Below are 24,663 nucleotides of genomic sequence, written 5' to 3' on the forward strand. Positions count from 1 at the left end.
TGTTTCATGCTCCAGTCCTTATTGAAGCTGTTAAATAAACCATAGGTTGCAGCGTTCTTCCACTGCAAAGGGGCCCCATTTAGGGTATATGAAAGTTCACACATAGAGTACTGTTTAAAAAAAAAGCTGGCTCAGGCCAATTTTTCTGAAAATTATTTTAATATTCTCCATGCTGAAATAACTCTAGATCAGGAAGAATTTAAAAAGTTCCATGAGGCCATAATCCCAATTTTAGGTTTTAATTATTGTGTAGTTGTAGTTGCATTGCTACAGCTGGTACTGCAGAAAAGTGTGTGTTTATGCATGTATCTTCTGCAAGGGTTATATATAGAAATGTAAACAATGCAGTTAAAATTACAATCAACATAGTGTGTGCCAGATGTCAATTTAATAACTCAGCTGAGATCTGACAGAATTGTTGTTGTCTGATTTTTGGAGCCCAAATGCGAATGAGAGTGGGATTGTCAGTGTTATAGTTTGGTTCTTGTGCTACAGTGCTCAAGTAGAGCTTTAAATATTTGTTCTGATGAAGGGTCATATGGACTCAAAACATCAACCGTATTCCTCTCCGCAGATGCTGTCAGACCTGCTGAGTTTTTCCAGGTATTTTTTGTTTTAAATGTTGACTGTTGGGGTGAGACTTCGCAGTTGTATTTTTGAATTGGAAATAAGATTATCAACTTGCGCAAATGTTCAAGCAATGTTTGGAGTTCTGGTGTGTACAGGTAAGGGAACGTAAGAAAAATGACTTTTGTTAATTGGGAATAGTCTTTGTACTGTAACATGATGCAGATTTAGAAAAGATTTATACAAAACAGTTTGATGAAGAAAAACAGGATTTTTTTTGAGGGATTGTTCAATTGGTATTGAGCACTCTCTTGTTAAATAAAAAACAGATAGTGCTGCCTTAACCTCTGCACTGAACAACACCCCCTACTGCTTCAGTGTGGCATTTCTGTTTTGCGCAAGCTTGTAGCCTAAGTGCTAATTAATTCAGAATTCAAGGAGAGAGTTTTTGTGAAATAATGTCCACTAGAAACACAAGCTTATTTAAACCCAGAGCCTTAGAGCTAGTAGAAATGATGCTCAGCCTGGGATTCCGGTCATGGAATCCATGTGTGAATGAAAAGATGGCATGTTGACCCAACTAAACCAATCTAGTATCTGCTCAAATGCCTTCTAATGCTTTGATTTAACAAATCCCATGATGGTGTAATTTTGTGCAGTTTGTTCTTCAGTGCTTGGTCCAAAGTGGTAAATCAGGATTGCATTATAATCATTAATTATTCCACTGTAGTTTGATTCGAGTATATATTCTGAGTAAAGGATTGGATTGGCAAAGTATAATTTTGATAAATATTACATTTTCTTTGGCAGAGTGAGGAGGATAATGTCTGAAGATTGTCAATCATATTGCAACCGAAATGCCCTAGGGGTGTTTTTGGAGTAAAGCCAAGGTATGTTAACATTTTGACTTTTTCCAGATGATTTTAACTGTTAAGAGTTTATAGTACTCAATTGTCATTGGTGCATAAGGCCTGTAGTGTTGTAGAAAGAAAGGACTTGTATTATAAAGTGCCTTCACAGCCTCAGGATATCCCATAGTGCATTGCAGCCAATAAAGTACTTTGTGTTCTAGTGTATGGCAGAATTTGGGATCAGCAAGGTTGTGTGACTGAAAATTAGATAAATGACTAGATCTATTTTAGTGCTGCTGGTTAAGGGATAAATGTTGGCTAGGACACAGCGAGAACTCTTCTGCTCCTGGAACGCTGCCATGGGATCCTTTACATCCATCTGAGACAGCAGACAGAGCTTCTGGGTTAAGCCTCACCCAAATGATGGCACTTGTTCAGTACTACACTGAATATGGGCTATGTTGTATATTTTTATATAACGAAAATAATATAAAAATATTACACTTTTATAATATGCTTTTATATAACAGAAGCAATGGTTGCTTTGATTGTAATTTACTGTCTTGGATTCTTTATAGCTTGAATGCTTTCATAGGAAGATTTAAATTGTGAACAATTCTGATACAAATTCATATCTGATTTGTATCTTCTAACTTGCAAAATTTTACCCACATAATTTCCTATGTTATAACTAGCAGATAGGCCAGCAGTGTTTTCTATGAGCAGGTTATAACAGATCTTTTGAATCACACAATTGTAAGCTTATTATTATCTTCATTAACAGGAAATTCTGCATTTGGAAAAGAAGTCATAGGCGTTTTCAATTACTCGGCTGTTTGAGTTTGAGGGCCTATCTGATTAGCAAGTCTAAAGGATTTGTGTAGCTAGCTTGTCAGCTATCATTGGGTAGATGACAGAAGAGATAGATAAGCTACTGCTTGCCTCCCTCAGAATGTGCTCTGGTTTACTTCATTTCAGCAGTAGTTGGTTTAAGGTTGTCTGCTTGCTGATGAATTTGTATTAAATAGTGAGAATGGAACTAGAGGTTTTCTTTACATCAGACTTTAAAAAGACAAGAATGAAGGTAATAATACCTTTTTTACTACAGTCAGTATAAGTCTAGTTAGCAGCTTTCAGTTTGGGCTTCTTTGCCTAGTCCCATTTCATCATGTAGCATCTTTATCCCCCTCATTGTCTTGCGAGCACAGTTCAACACGAACTAACAAATAGTGACTTGAGTAACTAGGCGAAAATCTTCATTATGCAGCTTGATACCCTTTCAGAATTGATCACTATAATTATCAGGCTAAGTCATTACATTGTACATTGTGGTAACTTAAATGTAGTGACTATTAGAACCCAACTTGGGAAGGAGATCCAATCTTGATGCCATCCAAAAAGCATCTGCCCTCAATGGCTGACTTTTGTTTACTCTTGGCTGAGTCACTATTTCACCTTGGGGCAAAGTGAGATTGGCAAGGAGAGTAACTCCATGCTGCAAAGTGTGCCTCCTATTGGCTTACATTAAGGTTTTGAAAGCAGTTGTGGAGATGCCCAGGTGGTTTCACCATCTGGGCTAAATTGAGACCAGATGGAAAAGTGAGAGAAAGGAAATAAAAATCTAAGTAAGATTTGAAAAATGAAGCAATTATCCTAAAGATATTTGAAAATACATTAAATGAAAGGACATACTGTTTCATTGTAATTCTTGGTGTGTGTGTGCCTGGATTCTCTTTTTGGATTGTGTAATAGGTGAAATTGATCGCATCACAATTTTTTACCAGTTTTCTTGAGACTAACTGAGAGGTGCCTAACCAAGTTGCAAGTTGGTGAAATATGTCATCCAACAGGCTTCCATGTTTCCTTATGCACACACAAACTGAGGTGATTCAAGGTGAATTTCCCTGGTCTGGTTTGTTCACTTTTTTACTGGGCTTTTCTGTGCATGAATCAGTACTAATGCAGCATTCCATGATCTCAGCTACAAACTTAAATGACTGGTTGAAGATTTGAATGAAACTTAAAATTTTATTTATATTCAAAAAGATTTTGTAGTAATGCAGGTCTTTTATTCGGTGATAAGATTTTCTACACAAACCACATGTTTTTTTTAAAAAAGTGAATTCCTTATGGTGAAAGATCTCTTAGTCTCTGCACTGTATTAATTTCTTTCTACTGGCAAGAGGCATTTTTATTGATAGATTTATTAAGTTATTCAAGTTTCACTATTCTCCAGCCAACCATTTCACTTGCTTTTAGCCTGTGATTGAGACCAAGGAATGTTAAGCAAGCATTGTGTTGCCGTGCAGAAATAATATTGTCTTTTTAGAAGGCAAAAGGCATTTGTTCATTTGAGGCCAAGTGTGGTACTGAACCATTTTTCCCAACAAGAATCCTTAGTAAAACAGGGCTGTAGGAAAATTTTCCAGTGGTTGGTGTACCTGATGTGCAGGAAGATGGTCCAGATTGTTGGAGGCAAATAATTGCATTCCCATGAGGTCATTAATGGACTTCCTTACAGCAATGTTTTGGGCCCCAGGCCTAGGTAAGGTCCCATGCTCAGAGTTATGAGCTAAGGCCAGTGGTGGAACCAGAGAATTTTCAGTGTTGATGGCAGAAGAACGGAAACCTTGAGGGACAGCAGTTGTTTACAGGTGCAGGATCCTTCGTAAAGAGGATTTTAATCATACGTGAAGCCTCATGTCTTCTTTTCCCTTGTTATATTGTTTATTGAAATTGAAAATTTCTTGGAAATAACTGAAGAGGAAAGCGCAAGACCACAAGGCATGGAGAAATAAGAGGAGGACCTGGTCTTGGGTAGATCACTACTACATCATTTTTAGTTGCTTTACCATTCTTTCTGTCCTTCTCTCTAACAAAGATAGGAGTGGGGCCATTTGCTGATGATTGTACAGTGTTTAATATCATTCACACCTCCTCCAATAATGAAGCAGCCTATACCAACCTACAGGAGGACCTGGACAGTCTCCAAACTTGAGCTGACAAATGATAGGTAGTTTTTATTCCACATGTAATTGTGGCACCACATTTGCACCAGACAATGATTATCTAAAATAAGAAATGGTTAACCTATCAACTCCTGGCCTTCAGTCAGCCACCATTGCTGAGTCCTTTGTCGTCAACATGCTAGGATCACCTTTGACCAGGATTTCAACTAGACCAACCCTGCCAACACTGGCTACAAAAATAGGGCAGTATCTGAGAACACTATTTCCCCTCCTATTCACTCTTGGCCACTTCATGATCTATGAGGCTGAGTCACGAATGTTATATGCTACTCCACACTTGCCTTGAAAGGCGCCGTCAAAGAAGCTCAACACCATCCAGGATAGAATAGTCCAGCCTATAACACCCCTGCAGCAGAGCTCAATAGTCACCCCCTTCACCGTCGGCAGTGTGTGATTTGAAGTACTAACTGCATACAGCATATTGCAGCAACTTGCCAAGCTTGCTTCATAGCTCTGCTTGCCCTGAGACCTCATTAAAAAGGACAAAAGCAGCAATGTCAAAGTGACATTTAACACCTCCAAGTTGCATATCATTCTGACTTGAACATGTATTACTGTTTATTATTGCTGGATTAGTATCCTAGAATTCTCTACATAAAACCATCATGGGAGCACCATCGCCTACACTATACTGGGACAATGCATACTTAATGTTCAACTAAACCTGTTCTCCGTTTGCAGGCCTTGCTTTAATATCTCATTTGAAAAACAGCAGTTTCAGCATTGAAGCCCTGTCTTAGTACGGCACTGGAATGCCAACTTGTTGGAACGATTTGAAGGAGAAGGCTCACCACCTGATTGCAACTCGAGATTGGTATTAAATGTAGTCCTGCCAATGGTACCTACAACCTGATTACAGATTTAAAAAATTGCAAATGAAGAAGGACCCACGTTTGAAATCTGATCTGATTTACGTTAGCTAATTGTTCTTGGTTGGGTGGCACCTGTGCTTTGGGAGGGAATGAAGAACAACTAGAGTTTCTGGTCTTGAATGTCTTGAACTAGCATTCAGTGAACACTGGAGCTTCATTTGTGTGCTATTGTTTAAGGAATTAATTCTGACGTGATACTGCTCATACATGCTGGCTCTCATTATTTAAACTCAATTGAAGAATAACAACTAAATGGGAGAGGACCAGTGAAACTGTTGACTTTGCAAAGTGTCTTTACTTTCAGGAGAGGAACTTAATAGTGCATGGGGTAAATGTCTCTAATGGCCTCTTTCATTTTGGGGGATGTCCTTCTCCATTGTATTGCATACTTGTTTGTTTGCAGGCTTTTATTAAAACCTAATAAGCTGGAAATCCTAATATGATTCTGTTGATAATGGGTTGTGCTAAGTGTGCTTATAAGTCAGCAAATATTTTTAGGTTGAGAACAACACCTTATCTACTCAACAGGGGTTGATTTGTTTTAGCTCAACACACAGAGACTATGTTAATTAAAGTGCAATCTTCCAACTAGTCCCATATGCTGGACAAGCGGCACTTAGTCATTTTAAAAAATGTAATTAATTGGTCAAAACTGGAAAATAATTTTGATTCTTCCATTCATCTGACTGAAATTCTCATAAAATGCTATTCGATATCGTGACTGATTTCACTGTTCTTGGTAGTCTTCGAGTCAAAAATTATTTTTGTGAAAAGGGTAGCAGATCAAGAAGATAAAATAAACTTGCTATTGATTTGAACCATTAACAACAGCAACAGATCCAATTATTTTTCTTGTTTGCTTTCTCTTTTTTCCCTAAAAGTACCATATCATAACTCCCAGTTTACATTCTCCTGGCTTCAATATGTGATTTTTGTTGTGGTATGGTTCCTTGGATTCCAGTTATATTCTAGTACCTTGCTCATGAGGTCGGATGGTATTGGCAGGCTATTTGGTTACAGGAGCATCAAAGCGAGCCTGATTCTGTCAACATACGTTGGTGTTCAGGTTTGCTGATTAGCTATAATTAGTGGGAGTTCGGGACAATTTTTTTTTCTTTATAACCCAGGGCTGAAATATACTAATCGCAGCTTCCTTGACTGACTGGTTTAACTATTCGCCAGATAAACTCATTGAGGCATTGGCAGAACCCTATAGTGAATCGCTTAATGCTTAAATCACTGATTAAAATTGTACATCCAGGAGCACTGAATTTCCAGTGCTAGTTATGGCAATTACAACATGTTTGATACAACACCATTAATTATGCTTTGTCTGAATTAAAAAAACAATCCTCGTTAATTAAGATTTTCAGCTCAGTCAGTATTCACTTCGTTTTTTTGGTTTGGTTAGAAAAAGATTGCATTAGTGTCAGCATTCCAAAATATATCTCTTAATTTTTTGATGGCATTAACCTTTTAATTTTGCTTATGTTAGTTTTAATTTTTGGTTTAAATCATTTTATTTATGGAATGTTCTGTAAATAAAATGTGCGTAAACCAAAGAACTTTGAAATTTGTAGTCATTTTCCAATTAACTCTACAGTGTTCTTATGTTAAACTTCTGCAACATCAATAACTCAAAAGTGCATTTCCAAATCGTCACTTTTTGCACAAAGCATTTAAAGAAAAAAACAGTTGTATCGTCATTTTTGATATAATGCCAGTAGAGATTGTGCCATTACAAGGAACTGTGAATGTTGCGTGTGCATGTGAGAGAGAGAGATACAGAAGCCCATTGAGAATTTGGGAAAATTTAGAGATGTCTTCAGGAACAGCAAAGTTTTTTTGATTGGTCCCTGGAAAGAAGTATTATAGATTATATAATGAATACATTTGCATGGAAAATAGAGTAATTCTTAACTGTTTTGGGAGATGGATAGCAACAGAGTTTAGTCATCTAACCTGCTTTCTTTATTCCTTTACCAAATATCCCTGCAGCAGCAATAAAACAGAAAAGGCTGGAATTACTCAGCAGGTCTGGCAGCACCTCTGGAGAGAGAAACGGTTAACATTTCAGGTGGAACTGAATGATGCTCACGATGCAGTCTCCTCTGCATTAGGAAACCAAATGCAGATTGGGTGACCACTTTGCAGAATGCCTCGGCTCAGTCCACAAGTGTGACCCTGAGCTACTAGTCACCTGTATTTCTGCCCCCATTTTGATTCCCTTTCCTTTACTGATTTTGGTTTTCTCTCTCATTTTTCGGGGGACAGCTATTCATGGTTCTGCCATTCTCACTGCCTCTAAACACTTTTTTTGATCCTTGTCCTCTTATCAGACCTTTTGGCCCTGCACCATCAATCCTTTCTGTTAATCGATCGCTCCAATTTCCCATCCTATCACAGGCATTCCCTTTTGTTCTTGTTCCCAATTTTCCCTTTTCACTTGTTTAAAACCTGTTGCATTTCCAACTTTTCCTTGTTCTGATGAAAGGTTACAGACCTGAAACGTTAACTGTTTCTCTCTCCACAGATGTTGCCTGACTTTCTGAATATTTCCAGCATTTTTTGTTTTTACTTCAGATTGCTAGTATCTGTAGTGTTTTGCTTTTGTATCCCCTTATTTAAACTGAGTCTTTTCTTGTTAAAGCATTTTATGTTTGACCATTTTCAGAGTATTCTACTAAACTGAATAATACAACAGTTCCTTCAAAAGTTTATTTTCCTTCCTTTTGTCACTTTTGCTGTCCTAAAAATGGTTTGTGTGTGAGTTTTTGTTCTTGGTATTTTCCATTTGAGGCCTACACTTGAGAAAAGCAAGACCTGGCCCACACGTCAATTTTGAGAGGTGTAATTTGCCTGCATAGGGATCTTCAGGTTATCCTGATGGATCTGAAAACAAGAGCCTTTGGTTTCTTATATAGTAGAGCCCTCTGATGGAAAAGATTTAATGGACATTTTAAGTCTAAAGAAAGCTATTCTGTAGATGGGTTAAACATTATTTTGATAGAGATAATTTTGGCAGATCTGGAATGAGGATCAAGATGCCTGGATTTAACATTGAGTTCAACAACTTCAGATCATGAACTCTCTCCTCCACCCCCACCCCCTTTCCCATCTCGCCCCCCGCCCCCCCCCCCCCCAAATAATTTATATTTTTAAATATATTTTTCTTTTCCCACCTATTTCCATAGCGTCAACAGCCCTTTGTCCTTTTGTCTATGACATCTTTGGAAATCTCTTCTTTGCCTCCACCTATCACTGGTCCTCTATCCAGCTCTACCTGTCCCACCCCCCTCAACCAGCTTATATTTCACCTCTTTTCTATTTTTCCTTAATTCTGATGAAGAGTCATACGGACTTGAAACGTTAACTGTATTCCTCTCCACAGATGTTGTCAGACCTGCTGAGTTTTTCCAGCTATTTTTATTTTTGTTTCATGATGCCTGGTTGTCTACAAATACAATATAAAATGTGCATAGCCCTGATAGCTGGCATTAGGGCAAAGTTGGGTCAAGTGAAGGTTGCAGCGGCAGACCCAGGAGCAACAGCAACATTGTGATGAGAAATAGCCTGAAAGGTGTTGAGTGAAACCTGTGGAGTTACTATGGTTATATTGTGGAATACTGTTTCCACTGGTGGCCAAATGAGGAGCAAGGAGACTAAGACAGAGGCACTCAATAAAAAAAAAAACAAAGGAGAAGGAAGAATTGTGAACTGTACACTATTAGATTATTCTCTGAGTGGCTATTAACGTTCTAAGCCTACCTCTTTGACCAAGCGTTTGGTCATTTTTCCTAATATCTTCTTATGTGGTTTGGTATCGTATTTCGTTTTATAATGGCCCTGCGAAGCACCCTGGGACGTTTTATAATGTTAAAGGTGCAATGTAAGTTGTTGCTGTTGCCCAATGATCAAACTACAGAGAGAAATTTGCTGTGTGTGCCTTCCTCCCCTCCCCATTCCCTATGTTTCTTTGAACTCTGATTCCGCATCTGTGAAAATCATTGCAAAATTTAGCATTCACTGTGGAATCTTAGCTCCTACCACTTTTTTTTTTGCCTACATACATTTTGCCCTCACTGGCTTTGCCAATTTACTAATTCTCTGGGAGGAAATGTCTACTTTATTAATTCAATGCAGGTCTTTAATGCCTGTATTTTACATCCTGCACATTCCAGCTGCACTTGAAATAATGCACAAGGTGTAAAATGTGTGGGGACCATGTAACACTATGGATTCTGTTTCTTAATTAAATGACATTGCAAAACATTTGGAGTCCTTTTTCTGCAGTGAGGAATTGTGAATATCATGGGAGTTAATGAACTACATTAATAGGGATAAGAAAATTGATGTCAGGTGAAATTAGTGGCAACACTTATGTAAAGGTACAGGTGGTGGTTACCTGTTATTTAATACCTAGCTGCTACTTAAAACCTTGCTATTTTTCTATGTAAAATATCAAATCCAACAGCTGGGCTTGAGTGACAGATATGAGTAAAAACATGGAGATTTAGGGAATAAGCATATGGAGATTTAAAGACTAAGCACAAATACATGGTGATTTGCATACTAGCTATAAACTCTCTAACCAGTGGAAATCATTTTTCCCCTATTTACTGCATAGTGAACACCTACAAGATCATCTTTTGACTACTATAAATGGAAAGGACCCCAGTTTCTCTAGTGTCTCATAACTAAATCTCCTCATCTTTGGTACTATCTTCGTAAATATCTATGGGCTTGACATTCTTCCTAAATTGGGAAGACCAACACCATTGCTTTTAGTCCCTGCTCCAAATTCCATTCTTTAGCTGCCCACTCCATCTCTCTCCCTAGTAACAAGTTGAGACTAAGCCAGTCTGTTCACCACCTTGGTATCATATTTAATCCTAAATTGAACTTCCGGCCTTTTTGGACCACTGTACAACTACCTGTTTCCACCTCCATAACATCACTCGACCTCACCCCTGTCTCAGCTCGCCTGCTGCTAAAACCCTTGTTTGTGCCTTTGTCACCTCCAGAGTTGACAATTTCAGTGCATTTCTGGCTGACCTCCCATATTCCAGCATATGTAAACTTGAGGTTATCTGAAACTCTGCTGTCCAAGTCCCATCCCATTCATCTATCATCCCTGCGCTTGCTGACCCACATTGACTCCTGGTCAAGCAGTGTCTTAATTTAAGAATTTTTTTTTTTCAGATCTCTCCATGGCCTTAGCCCTCGCTATCTCTCTAATCTCCTCCAGCCCCACAATCCTTGGAGGTATCTGTGCTCCTCAAATTCTGGTCTCTTGTGCTTCCCTGATTTTAATTGCTCCACTGTTGGTGGCTGTGCCTCAGCCCCAAGCTCTGGATTTCCCTCCTTACACCAGTTTACCTCGCTTTCCTCTAAAATACTTCTTCAAAGCCCACCTTTTTGAGCAAACCTTCGATCATCTGACCTAATATCTCCTCATGTGGTTCAATGTCATGCTTGAAAGCTCCTGTGATGCGTGTTGGGACGTTTTATTACTTATAGAGGAAATATAAATATTTGTTTTAGTTCTGCTTTTTAGGTTATCTTACAGGTGAAAATATTTTCATAGACCCTTAGTTCTATTTACTTTTTCCTATCATTGATTCCATGATTTCTGGCTATTCTTTTCCCTTGCAGTTCTTTTTACACTTGCTCTGTTGATGCACCATAAAATAATAGAATGTTTACTGCACAGAAGGAGGCCATTCAGTCTTGTCTGTGCTGGCTCTCTGCAAGAGCAATTCACTTAGCCTCACTCCCCTGCCTTTTCCCATAGCCCTGCAATATTTTTCTCTTCAAATATTTGTTGTGAAAATGTCTAATTTCATGATTCATATGTTTTAGGAGTATAACTTTTAAGTGGGGATTGAAATTGTTAAATGTAAGATAATGGAAGTGCTTGGTGAGAGGCTGGTAAACGGACCTAAAGTAATTACAATTCAAAGGGTAGCCTATGTTTGCTTAATAAGGTTAGACTTAGAAGTGGGAAAACAGTAAACAATAGGTGGCCCCGTCATAGTTTCTTGGTTTAGACAATATGCCTACAGTTGTCACCATAGGGGTTTAAATTATTCATGTGGATCCCAGATTTAAAAAGCTTGAAAGCAATGGGTAAACAAGTGAAAATCTTAATGTATCCATAAGCATTTCAGATCCAAGGACAGGTTTAAAGTGAGGAATAATTAGTTTAAGTCTCTATCTGGGACATCTCAGGTGTGCCTTGTTGTGGGACTAGATGACAGGGAGGTCTGTTTTGTTTTGGCTCTGTGTTATGTCACAGAAACTGTTAGCTCAGGGGCAGCTTTGAAACGGGCAGTTTGTGTCTGGAACTGGGATAACTTAGAAGCAGAAAGAGAGAGAACACTGCCAGAAGCTGTAGACCAGAAGCAAAGGGCTATCAGAAATCAGGGGCATTTCTGATTTTGGAGTAACTGAGCAAGAAAGCGGTGAGGCCCATGCTTGAGCTGGGTTGTCTACAATCATGAGGTGCGTAAGGACAGTTTGAGGGTTGCTTAGCCAAATCCTGGTGGAAGAACTCCAAGAAATCTCATACCTTGGAGAATAGTGGGAACCCTGAGGAGAATCCAAATGAATTCCTGAAAGCTGTAGCACACCTTGGTTTGGCCCCAGGAGAAGTGAACGAGCCCTCAAGATCCTGTAACATATGGGGGAACACTTAGGTGGAAATATATATTTTAAAAAAAACAGCAAGTGTCCTGTTGAGAGTATTGGGCTTGAAGTATAAGTGTTTATGAAACATAGTGTGGAGTTAGCACTTGTATGTTTAGCTCATGTAAAGGTTTTTTGTTTAAAACATGAAACCTTATGGCATAATTCTTTCAGTTAATAACTGAGTTTAAATTTCTTTTTAAAAGTTAATGGTCTCCCCGAGGATCATAACATAATTACCCAATTCTCTTTTGAAGGCCTTGATTTAATCTGCCTCTGCCATTCTCTCAGGCAGTGCATTCTAGACCCTAAACACTTGCTGCATTTTTAAAAAAGAAGTTTTACATCTTGTTGCTATTGCTTCTTTTTCCAATCACCTTAAATTGATGTCCTCTGGTTTTGGATCCTTTTGCCAATAGGAAACACTTTCTCCTCTCCTATCTTGTCCAGGTTCCTCATGATTTTGAATACCTCTATTAAATCTCTTAACATTCTCTTCTCCAAGGGGAATAGCCCCAGCTTTTCCAAACTATTCCTGCAATTGAAGTTCCTCATCCCTGGAACCATAATCTTGAATCTTCTGCATCCTTTCTAATGCCTTTACATCCATCCTAGAGTGTGATGCCCAGAACTGGGCACAATACTCCAGCAATTGAGGCAGGACCAGTATTTTATACAGGTGTATCATAAATTCCATTTTTTTTTACTCTATGCCACTATTTATAAAGCCCAGGATCCCTTATGCTTTCTTAACTACAACCTGCCTTGCCACTTTCAATGATTCGTGCACATATACCCCCATGTCCTTCTGTTCCTGCACCCCCTTTTTAGGATGTTCCCTGTTATATCACCTTTCCTCATTCTTGCTACCAGAATGAATCAATTTCAAACTTCTCTGCATCAAATTTCTTCTGCCACTTGCCTGCCCATTCCACCAGCCTGCCTATGCCCTATTGAAGTTTATCACTATCCTCCTCACAGTTCACAATTATTGCATGTTTTGTGTTAATTGCAAATTTTGACATGCCATCTTTGCCCATGCTTTCCTGGTTTCGTGCCAATTCTTCCACGTCTCCCCTATCTGATTCACCTCATGCCTTACCCATGTCTATTTCTCCACCTTTAGATCTATAGATCTACAGCTACTGCTCAGACTATGTTTACTTATTACCATAAGAGCCTTGGAAATAGGGGCAGGAGTGGGTCACTTGGCCCCTCAAACCTGCTCAGCCATTCAATAAGACCATGGCTGACTTAAATCCCTTGTAGATCAAAAATCTGTCTAACTCAGCCTTGGGTATATACAATGACTGACTGAGCCTCCACTGCTCTGTGAGGTAGAGAATTACAAAGATTAACAACCCTAGAAGAAGATATTCATCCATCTTAAAGGAGACCCATTAATTTGAAACTTTGAAATTGTGTCCCCTCGTGTTTCCTCTCACAGGGGAATCTAGAGCCTGCCTCCAATGCAAGTATGTCCCCCTTTTAGATGACCAAAACTATATACAGTACTCTTGGTGTGGCCTTACAGTAGAGCTGAGGCTTCCCTACTTTTATATTCTATGTCCCTTGTAATAAAAGAGTTGGCATTCCACTTACCTTCTAATTACTTGCTGTATCTATACTAACTTGTGTTTCATGTACGAAGACATCCAGGTCCCTCAGTATTGCAGTATCATGCAGTCTGCCTCCATTTTAATAATTTGCTTTTCTATTCTTCCTGCCAAAGTGGGCAACCTCTCATTTTCTCACATTACAGTCCACCTGCCAAATTTTTGCCCACTCACTTAACCTATCTATATCCCTTCGCACACTCTTTGTATCTTCCTTACAACATATTTTCCTACCTGTCAGCAAATTTAGTTCCAGTACACTCAGTCCCCTCATCCAAGTCATTAATATAGATTGTAAGTAGTTAAGGCCCCAGCACTAATCCCTTTCTTGGACAACTCCTTGTTGTATGAAAGATCAGAACAGCACCTCTTTCCCCAGTGGCACTGAATTCCCTCATTCACCAAATTCCTGAGTCCAGATGAAGCTCTGCTCTGTTGAATACTACTTCCAATACTACTTCACTGCATTGATGAACTTAATTTTCTCCCTCCCTCTTCTCCCACTCTCGCAACACCAATTACTCTATATTGCAATGCAATTGCTCACTATTAGTGAACACTAAAACTTCAGAGATTACCTAGCTAACATGATTGAAGAAGTCATGAATCAAGGTTTTAAATTTAAAGATGACTTTGAAGAAATGAAGCAGAAATTGAGCACAGTAGACTTGCCTGCACTGTTAATGGATAAAACTACAGAGAAACCGTAGGAAATATTCAAAGTAATATTAGGTACAACACAACTCTCTGCATACCCTAAAGGGCATGAGCTCTACTTGTGTAATTATATAACCTTGGACAACAAAAGATGTGAGGGAAAGTATAAAACTGAATGGAAGAGCTGTACAAATGCAAAAAATGGTGGAGATCCCACAGACTAGACGAGATATGAAGAATGCAAAGGGATCCAAAGAAAATAGCAAGAGCTGTAAAAAGAAAATGATTAAAACGTTGAAGCCCTGGTAAAGATCCCTGAGGGATAACACTAGACACATCCTGCCATGAGAGACTTCAATTACACACATTGGCGAAACTCGGGCTGTTCTTAGAGAAGTGAAGGTTCAGAAGAGATTTGACAGGTGTTCAAAATCATTTGAGGCCTGGACAGTGTTGATAGGGAGAACACCGATTTAAAGTGATTGGCAAAAGAACCAAAGGCGATATGTGGGAAAAACCATTTTACGCAGTGAGAATGGTTACGGTCTGGAATCTGCTGCATGACAACGTGATGGAGGCAGATTCAATTGTAGTTTTCAAAAGAAAATGTAATAATTACCTGAAGAGAAAAAAAAATGTAGCGCTGGAGGTGAAAAGGCAGTGAAAAGGAGTGTAAAAAGCTGAGTTGCTCTGAGAGACAACATGGAAATGATAGGCTGAATGTCCTCCTTCTGTGCTGTAACTGTTTTATGATTCTAAGTTCAATGTGAGGAAGTGTTGAGCAAATCCATTTTGAATCCAAGAAAGACAAGTGGAAAATGTTCTTAATAGTGATGCTAGAAACTAGAGCAGCAAAGGAATTTGGATGCACAGGTCTGAAAGGTAATCAGGCTGATGAAATGTTGCATTTGTCATAATGGGGCTGAAAAACAAAGGGGAGGAAGTTACGCTTCACTTGTACAAAGTCTTGGTCGGACCTCATCTAGAGTATTGTGTTCAGTCCTGGGCACTGTTCCTTGTGAAGGAAACATTGACCTTGGGAGGGAGCTCATCACAGATCCAGTAGAATTGTACGTGGGTGGATGAGTTAAGTTACCAGGAAGGGTTGCTTAGACAAAGCTTACACTCCACTCCCTTGATTATGGAAAATTAAGGGATGATCTAAGTGATTAAAGGATTTGATAGGGTAGATTTTCTGTAGTGGGAGAGTCCAGAACAAGGAGGCATAACTTTAAAATCAGAGCTAGACTATCCAGGAGGTACTTCCTCACACAAAGGTTGGTGGAAATCTGGAACAGTCCCCCAAAGAGTGTTGTAACTAGCTCAATTGAAAATTTCAAAACTGTGATCAGTAGATTTTTGTTGGGTAGGATATTAAGGGATATGGTACCAAAGAGGGTCATTGGAAAGATACAGATCAGATATAATTGAATGACAGAATAGATTCAAGAGGCTGAGTGGCCGACTGCTGTTCCTTCATTTTTATTTTGGTGTTTGCCTTCCCCCGAATTGTTTTCATTGCCGCAAGTGTTAAGTACCGAATGTCTGTTTTATAATGCAGTACCCTTGGGAACCCTGCACTGCTTCCTGTCTTCTCTTCCAACCCTAATGGATGCTCACTCTGTTCCCTTCCTTACTAACTCACTCCATCTGTGGGGTGAACACTTCCTGGAGTTTTTAGTTTTCCAGATGAAATGTACTGTCCCCAGCTGCTAATCAGGCTAATAAACGTCTTAGATTGAGCATAACCAGTTAGAGACACTTCCTGCCTATGTAGCCACCCTGCACACACGGAGCATTGGAATCTTCTCTTATTGTGCAGACGCTACACGTCACAAGCAATAGCCCTTTCTTCTCTTTTCTTTCCTAACTGCCCCTCACCTTCCAAATACTAAGCTAAGAGTTACTTAACCCTTTGAGTATATCTTTAAGTCGCTTGTACCTCAATGCTAAATGCCACACCCTTCTGTCCTTTTCTAATTCAGTGGTCTCATGTGCAATACTAAGTTGAGCAACAAAACACTCTTCAATCCATTATCATTACACTGCTGACTTAGCTGTTCTTTAGGTTCAGTTTTGACAAAACAAAATGACAGTAAAAATTGCTGCAATGAACTTTAATATTCTGTACTTTGGTCATCAAATTCACAGCAATGTGTATTTTCACACATTTCCTTAATAGTAGCTTTGCAGAGGCCATTATAGAAATGTTCTCTTGCCTCCAGATGAAGATCACAATCTTTAAAAGAAGGGGATTGTGAAAATTTGCTGCAGATTGTATATTATTGGATACAGCATTAGGAAAATGTGATTTTCTGGTGCTGAAGACTGAGGACTTGAATATGTCTGTGCCTTTTTTTATTTACTTAGTTGAGTACATTATGATGGATACCACAAATTCCCCTTAATCAGTAGTTTATGAAAGTTATGTTGACATTACTAGTTTTTCATATGTTTCAGACAGGCTCAGTCAGGCTCACCCTGCCATCTGTTTATATGAAACTATTAATGATCTTACTGAAGTAGTTAATAGCTTCTACAAGTATGTGGAAAACATTGACTGAAACTTGTTTTTGTATGTAAATGAAATGATAATAGATTAGCTTTGGGCACAGAGTGTTTTGGTTATAAATATGTTGAGATGCTGCACTGGTAGTTCAGTATTACTGAGCTTATTTCACGCACTGGGCAGAATGCCCTTTTCATATTCCTACCATATGTGTTATTTTATGAGAAAGCCACAATGCATAAGCACCTCAGTGATTTATGAGATCTTCATGATTGAGGCCAGTATCCCACACTGCAGTATTCGGTATATTAAAAGTAAAAAATTGAATTTTAGAGTTAGGAGTGTAGCTGGCACTTGGATAGGAACAGGAAGTGAAAACTTATTAAAGCAGAAATGGAAGCAGATTGCCAGGGAAAAAACTAATTTGTTTCAGAATTTTACATACGTGCCTGATGGTTCCAGTGTGATTTTTGTACTTATGTTGCATGCAATCAATGCTCCTCCTCTCTTCTACGCACCCCACCCTCAAGTTATAGAAGGGGGTCATTTTTGCTATGGACTGAATGGGGGGCAAAAAGCAGGCACTCCTATTGAAAGTACCCTACTCAAGTTGCAGCTAACCAAATAGTAGTATAGAACTTCAGAAATTATGATGTGTCACCATTTTGTAGAATATTACAAGTTTCCTTTTGTGAATTTTTAAAGTTACTGTACAATAGCTTAGAATAAGAATGAAAAGAAACTAAATGGGCTGGAAGCCTAAAATAAAAAAAAAATTCTAGACATACACAACGGGCCTGTCAGTATCTGAAAGGAAAAAAGATGGCTTTACTCATCAACAGAGGCTTCGGGACAGTCTTTTGTCAGAAACACCATCTTTTTCTCTTTCAAAGGCAGGTGGTCCATTTTATGGGCCTCTTTTTTTCTGTCTGATTTCATATTGTAACCTGTAACGTTAAGTGCTCATTTTTGAAAAGAAGGGGATATAATAAAATCAGAGCTAGACCAGTTAGGAAGAAAATTAGGAAGCACTTTTTCCACACCAATGGTGGAAGTCTGGAACATACTTGCCCCAAATGGCTGTGAGTGCTGAGTTAATTGAAATTTTCAAGACAGAGATCAAACAGTTAAGCATTAGTTATGGAACAAAGACAGGTAAATGGAATTAAGGCACAGATCAGGTAATTGAATAGTGAAACCGACTACAGGTGCTGAATGTCTTATTCCAGTTGCACTTGAGATAATTTGCATCATGAAAACAACTTAAAATATGTTTAATGAAGACTTTGGAAAACCTACCATTTTAACTTTGCGCTGCTAGAAACCTGTATGCCACAGCATACCAGTCTTGCCCTCTTTTTCTTTTTATAATTGAGAACATTTTTTTAAGCTGAGTTATTACTGTACAATCTCCCATAAGCTTAGAACCAGTACCTCTTTGTAGGAATTTATGCTTTTGATATTGATGCTGTAGTATAAGGGTCTGGCACATAGAAGGTAACGTGGGACTGAGTACATTACCGCCCACACAGTGAGGTAAGAGAACACATGACCCACACCTAGTGGGTCAGCGTAGTGTTGGACAGGGCTGTATGTAGAAGCAAGCATGGAGACAGCTCCTAGCTTGGACGTTTGCTGTATATTGTTTCTTTATAGTTCAACAGTAAGTATTTAATAACTATCTAAGACTATGAATACCTTAAGACCTACTGAACTATTCCCAATGCCTTCCAAAATGATGGTAGCGAATAGAACAACTGAAAACCTCAGACTGAAGAAAATTAAAATCCTGGAAAAATCAAAGTAGTGTTCTGACCTGAAGAACTGAAGACGCTGAAGGAAATTGCCAGAGAAAAGCTCCAAAGAAAGGCTTGGAAGCTGAAGGCAGGAATTAAGTTCCTCACTGCAGCAGAAGACTCCATTGAAGCCTATGGAAGTCCAGCTTCAATACTCGGTGTGCAGAGTCAGCAGACCTAGTGGGGGTGAGCTAAAATTCTGAGACAACGCAAGTTCTGAAAAAAGTTAAATCCGGAAGGACAGTGATGAATTCTGGTCATACCTCGTTGGCACCCCAGAGGTTATGGCCAGGAGAAACCAGAGGAGCCGTATCCTCATCTCCTGAAGGACCCCTCCCACTGTATAGTGGAGAGAAATTGAGGAAGGCACTTAGGTTTCAGAACAGCCTCCAATTCAACAAAGCTTACTCATAGCAATAGAGCCTACCATTCCTCCGACAGTAGTGAGAACAAGATATGAAAGGATTATAAGGACTCTGGACCTATGAACTCAGACTTTAGTTGGAGGGGCGGGGGAAGATGAGGTAAACTGGGATAAATATGTTGGTTAAAGACTGGGAGGTCTAGTGCAAGGGTCTGGCACATAAAGGGTTAATGTGGGACTGAGTACAGTACCGCCCATGCAGTGAGGTAAGAGTACACACGGCCCACACCTAGTCATCAGTGTAGTGTTGGACAGAGCAGTGTGTTGAAGCAAGCAGAGACCACACCTAGCTTGGACCTTTACTGTACCTTTGTATATGGTTTCTAGTAGTTAATAAAACTTTACTGTTGAACTACCTAAGGCTACGAATATCTTACAACAGATACTGATCCAAAATTTTGCACTTCTGGTGTATTACCACAAGAACACAAGAAATAGGAGCAAGAGTAAACTATATAGCACATTGAGTCTGCTCCACCATTCCATACAATCAAGGCTGATCTTGGGCTTCAACTCCACTTTCCTGCCCGCTCCCCCATTCCTTAATTCCCTGAGACCAAAAATGTATCTGTCCCTGCCTTAAATGTATTTAGTGATGGAGCATCTGCAACCCTATGGGGTCAAGAATTCCAAAGATTTGCAACCCTTTGAGTAAAGCACTTTCTCCTCATCTCAGTCCTAAATGATCAGTCCCTTATCTTGAGACTGTGCCCCTATATTATAGATTCTCCGACCGGCTGAAATGATCTCTCAGCGTCTGCCTATCAAGCCTCCTTAAACCATTGCTTTAAAAGGAGAAATACGGTGGAGTGAACTCTATCATTTAGAAATTTATCAGAGCTTTTCACATTGATAACAAAAATGTGCAAGACCACTTCATACTTGTGTAGCCACCCTGGCTGGATTCTTATAACATGTTAACTTAGCACTGTCATGTAAATGAGACAGCACTCCACTGCCTGGAGGCACAGCAATCCACTTTGAGGTGGATGATCTAGCGATCATTGATCATTTTATTTTGTTCTGGGTGCAGTTTCTATACTGCACAAGTATTTTCTCCATAGGCATCAGCTGTGATTCAGTTGGTAGCACTCGTTTCTAGAGTCAGAAGATTGGGTTCAGGTCCCACTCCAGGACTTAAACACAAAACTCATGGCTAACACTTCAGTGCAGTATTGAGGAAGTGCTGTTAGGTTAGAGGTGCCCTCTTTTGCATACCTCATTTGCCCCCTCAGCTGCATGTAAAAGATCCCATGGCATTATCAAAGAAAAGCAGTGTCCTGACTATTTATCCGTCAGTGAACATTACAAAAACAGGTTATCTGGTCATTATCATATTGCTGTTTTATGGAGTTTGCTGTGTGCAAATTGGCTGCTGTATTTCTGCTATTTCAACAGTGATTACGCTTCAAAAGTACTTCATTGGCTGTAAAGTGCTTTGACAGGTCAGGTGATGGTGGTGAAAAGCACTATATAAATGCAAGTTTTGTTTCTTTTTAACCAAAAATGTGCTCACAAACATTCATTCATTTTACGGGATGTAGGCACCATTGGCAAGGCCAGCATTTATTGCCCATATCTAATTGCTTTGAGAAGCTGATGGTGAGCCACTGCAGTTGATATGTGAAGGTACTCTTACAGTGCTGTTAGGGAGGGAGTTCCAGGATTTTGACCCAGCGATGATATGCAGGTATTCTCAAGACAAGATGATGTAAGATGTGGAGCGGAACTTGCCAATGGTGGTATTCCCATGTGTCTGCTGCCTTTCTTCTAGATGATAGAGGTTGCAGGTTTGGGAGTTGCTGTTGATGAAGCCATGGCAAGTTGCTGCAGTTGCTTGTAGACTGTGTGTTCTGACGAATATGATTTGGAAGCAATTTGTCATTCTGAGCACCAACACCTTTAATCCAATCTGAAAAATAACCTCACTATTGGACCCTGCATTACAGCTAAACGGTGGGGAATGAAAGAAATGAAGGATTTACTCTTAATACCAAAGTGGTTGATGTTCAATGAGAATTCAAACGTGTAGAAATGGATCCAAAATTACTTCTACTGTCCTGCTTTAAAAAAAAAATTGTCCTGACATCTGAATGACCTCCATTGCCACTCTTTTTATATTTCCATGGTGTTCTGATCCTTACAGTGAACTCCACCCCTTGATTCTCAAGACTCAGATCCTGATTTCTTTTACCCCTGCTGCAATGTGTTCCACAGATATATTTCCCATTTGGAAAAAAATGTTATTTTATCAAAGGATCCATTTCAACCCCTTTATTAGTGTGAGGCTTGAAGGAAGAGGAGGATGTATTCTAATACAATTTATTTAAATGCAATGTAAAAAATGGCTTAAAAGGTCAACCTGGTGTGATTTGTAAGTGCGCCCTGGCCTAGAGTTTCCATGACATTTATGCCTAGATGCACACTTGATTCAAATGTAAACCAATTATCTGACTTAAAAGATTGTAGAACTTTGGGAGTAACTTTGTTACAACTTGCCTACTGATTTGATGTGGTGAATGATGGTTGAATAAGTTGAAACTTTTAATTTTAAGACTCAAAGAATTCAGGGTTTCATTTAGCCCAGATCATTTTTTTTTGAACAACAACTTAAAGGGGGCTGACATGTGCAGAAACTTTTGGGTTGCCACATGACTATGTAACTTGGAGCATTGGCTCACATTACTTATTCTGGTTTTCACCCATGTTAAGTTTGTGTGTATTATAATGAGATTGTCAGGATACTTGAGTGTAACTTTGCTTTGGCAAAATGGATATAACCTGTGTTGCCCTCAAGAAGGAAACTTCAGGCCCCTATGTTTATTTTCTAGGAACAGAAGTCTTTAATCCAACATTGGATCTGTACTCCTTTATATTGCGGCTTGTCCAATTGCTTATACAGTGTTTGGGAATACAGCTACTAACCAGGGAAATGTAAATTTGGAATTGGCTGCATTCCTATCGTGGGCAAATGCCTTAAATAGAATTTTCATTGAAGGCAAAAGTATTGGCTATTTTTAAAATGTTATTGTTTTGGACACCAGAGTGCAACATTTAAGAAGAAAGAATGTTTGCTTTTATATACTGGTTTTGTAAACATCTGGATATTGCAAAGCACTTACAGCCAATAAATCCCCTTGACTATTGGGGAATGTTTCAGAAAGTTTGTGTACAGCAATGTACCACAAATAGTAATGAGATAATAACCAGATAATTTGTTTTAGTGATATTGATAGAAGGATAAATATTGGCAGGACCCTGGGGAGAAACCCCCCGATCTGCTTTGAATAGTGCCATGGTATCACCCATGTTCACCCAGGGAAGGTAGTGTCATCCCAAATACTTCATCTCCAACAGTTCAACACTTCCAGTATTGCACTGAAGTATTGGCCTGTGTTATGTGTTCAAGTCTCTGGATTGTGTGATAGAATTGTGAACAAAGTTTGTACTTTTTGAGAGAGACCCTAATTGAAACTGAGAAGGGAAACTGACCCTTGCAGTTGCTAAGAAAACTAAGACTGGAACTGAGAATTGGAAACCAAAACTTCTGGCTGAAACAATATAAAAGGATATAAATCAGAGCTCAGATTAGATGATGATCCCAGTGGTGCAGTGCAGCACAGGCTGAAGAGGAAGGCTAGATCTAGAAGCTGAGAATAGGCAAATACACAGTTACTGAAGCTGTTTCTGTTACTTGAAGCTAACATTCAATGCCATCCAGATTGAGTTCAGGAGGTTCTGCAGATGTCATCTTAGAAACTGGTTCACCGATATTCTTTGGGAAGGAAGTCTTCCATTCTTAACTTGTGTGCCCTATATGTTACTCCAGTCCTATGCCAACATGGTTGACATTTAAGTACCCTAGGAAGCAAAAACAACATTGTGGCCCTGGACTACCAGTGAGTAAAGATACAGGAGATCTATCGCTGTAAGCGAGGGCTCTGGAGAAGAGTAGTGAGAAGCAGTCTACTCCGCACACAGGTCATCGAACTTAGTTACAATGTCCTTCAAAACTCTGTCTTCCTTACAAAGAATTTCAGCTCATCCTCTTCTAGAATGTAGCATGATCTTCAGCTGACAGCAGGGCACAACCAACCCAAGTTCCACGGGTATGGTCTTCACCAAAATTGATCGCTTTTTCTGATACTAGCTTCTTTTATTTCTAGACTTTCCTTTCAAAAATCTGAACTAAAATTAACCCAAAGCTTTGGATTACTAGTTCAGTCATTTAACCACCGCACTAACATACCTTGCAAATTTAATGTTATATTGAAAGGCAGCATCTTTGACAGTACAGCAATTCTTTCAGTACTGCATTGAAATGTGAACCTAAGTTACATGCTCAAGTGAAGTTGAATCCACAAACTTCTGACTTGGGCAAGAGTGCATCTACAGAGCCAAGTTGAATACAATTTGTTTAATCAGGAATTGGAAGGGAGAGAGGAACTCGAGAAAATTACAATCACCAGGGAAGTGGTACTGAGCAAGTTGTTGGAACTGCGGGTTGTCAAGCCCCAGGTCCTGATGGATTTCGTCCTAGGGTCTTAAAAGTGGCTGTGAGATAGTTGATGTGTTGGTTTTAATTTTCCAAAATTCACTAGATTCAGGGAAGTTTGATTAGGTTGGAAAATAGCTACTGTAACTCCTTTTTTCAAAAAGGGAGAGAGATAGAAAGCAGGAAACTATAGGCCAGTTAACGTAACATCTGTCATAGGGAAGATGTTAGCTATTAATAAAGATGTCATAGCAGGGCACTTAGATAAATTTCAAGTTAATCGGGCAGAGTCAACATGACTAAGTGAAAGGGAAATCATGTTTACCAATTTATTGGCATTCTTTGAGGAAGTAATAGCTCTGGATAAAGGGAAAACCGATGGATGTGCTGTACTTAGATGTTCAGAAGGCATTTGATAAGGTGCCTTAATCAAAGGCTATTGTGGGAAAATAAATGCTCGTGGTATAGGGGGTAACATATTTGCATAGCTAGAAGATTGGCTAACTAACAGGAAAGCGAGAGTAGGTGTAAATGGCTCATTTTCTGGTTGGAAGGATGTGATGAGTAGTGTGTCATAGGGATCAGTGCTGGGGCCTCACTCAGCTCTTTACAATTTTTATATAAATGATTTGGATGAAGGAACTGATGGTATGGTTGCTAAATTTGCTGATGACACAAAGGTAGGTAGGAAAGTAAGTTGTCAAGAGGACGTAAGGAGGCTGCAAAAGATATAGATAGGTTAAGTGAGCAGGCAAAGATCTGGAAAACGGTTTATAATGTAGGAAAATGTGAGGTTGTCCATTTTGGCAGGAAGAATAAAAAAGAGGCATTTAATCTAAATGGTGAGAGATTGCAGAACTCTGAGATGCAGAGGGATCTGGCTGTCCTAGTGCATGAATCACAAAAGGTTAGTATTCAAGTGCAGCAAGTAATTAGCAAAGCTAATAGAATGTTATTGTTTATTGCAGGGAAATTGAATACAAGAGTAGGGAGGCTATGCTTCAGTTATACAGGGCATTGGTGAGACCAATCTGGAATACTGTGTACAGTATTGATCTCCTTATTTAAGGAAATATGTAAATGCATTAGAAGCAGTTCAAAGAAGGTTTACGAGATTAATACTTGGAATGGGCAGGTTATCTTATGAGGAAAGGCTGGAC

General features: G+C 39.2%; 1 protein-coding gene across 12 annotated transcripts in view; it reads left to right on the forward strand.

Annotated features, from left to right (window-relative positions):
- ncoa2 (nuclear receptor coactivator 2) overlaps nt 1-24,663 on the forward strand; it is a 309,340-nt gene that overhangs the window by 101,767 nt on the left and 182,910 nt on the right. For 10 of the 12 annotated variants that reach the window (XM_041189195.1, XM_041189198.1, XM_041189203.1 and 7 more), the window contains exon 2: nt 1,378-1,457. The exons of 1 other annotated variant lie outside the window; for it this stretch is intronic. The gene's annotated coding sequence lies outside the window, so the exon portion shown is untranslated. Of the gene's footprint in view, nt 1-1,377; nt 1,458-24,663 lie in introns of those variants that run through there. One more of the 12 variants, XM_041189205.1, reaches the window with a different exon arrangement.

The sequence above is a fragment of the Carcharodon carcharias genome, chromosome 6 (assembly GCF_017639515.1).
Source record: "Carcharodon carcharias isolate sCarCar2 chromosome 6, sCarCar2.pri, whole genome shotgun sequence".
NCBI lineage: Eukaryota > Metazoa > Chordata > Chondrichthyes > Lamniformes > Lamnidae > Carcharodon > Carcharodon carcharias.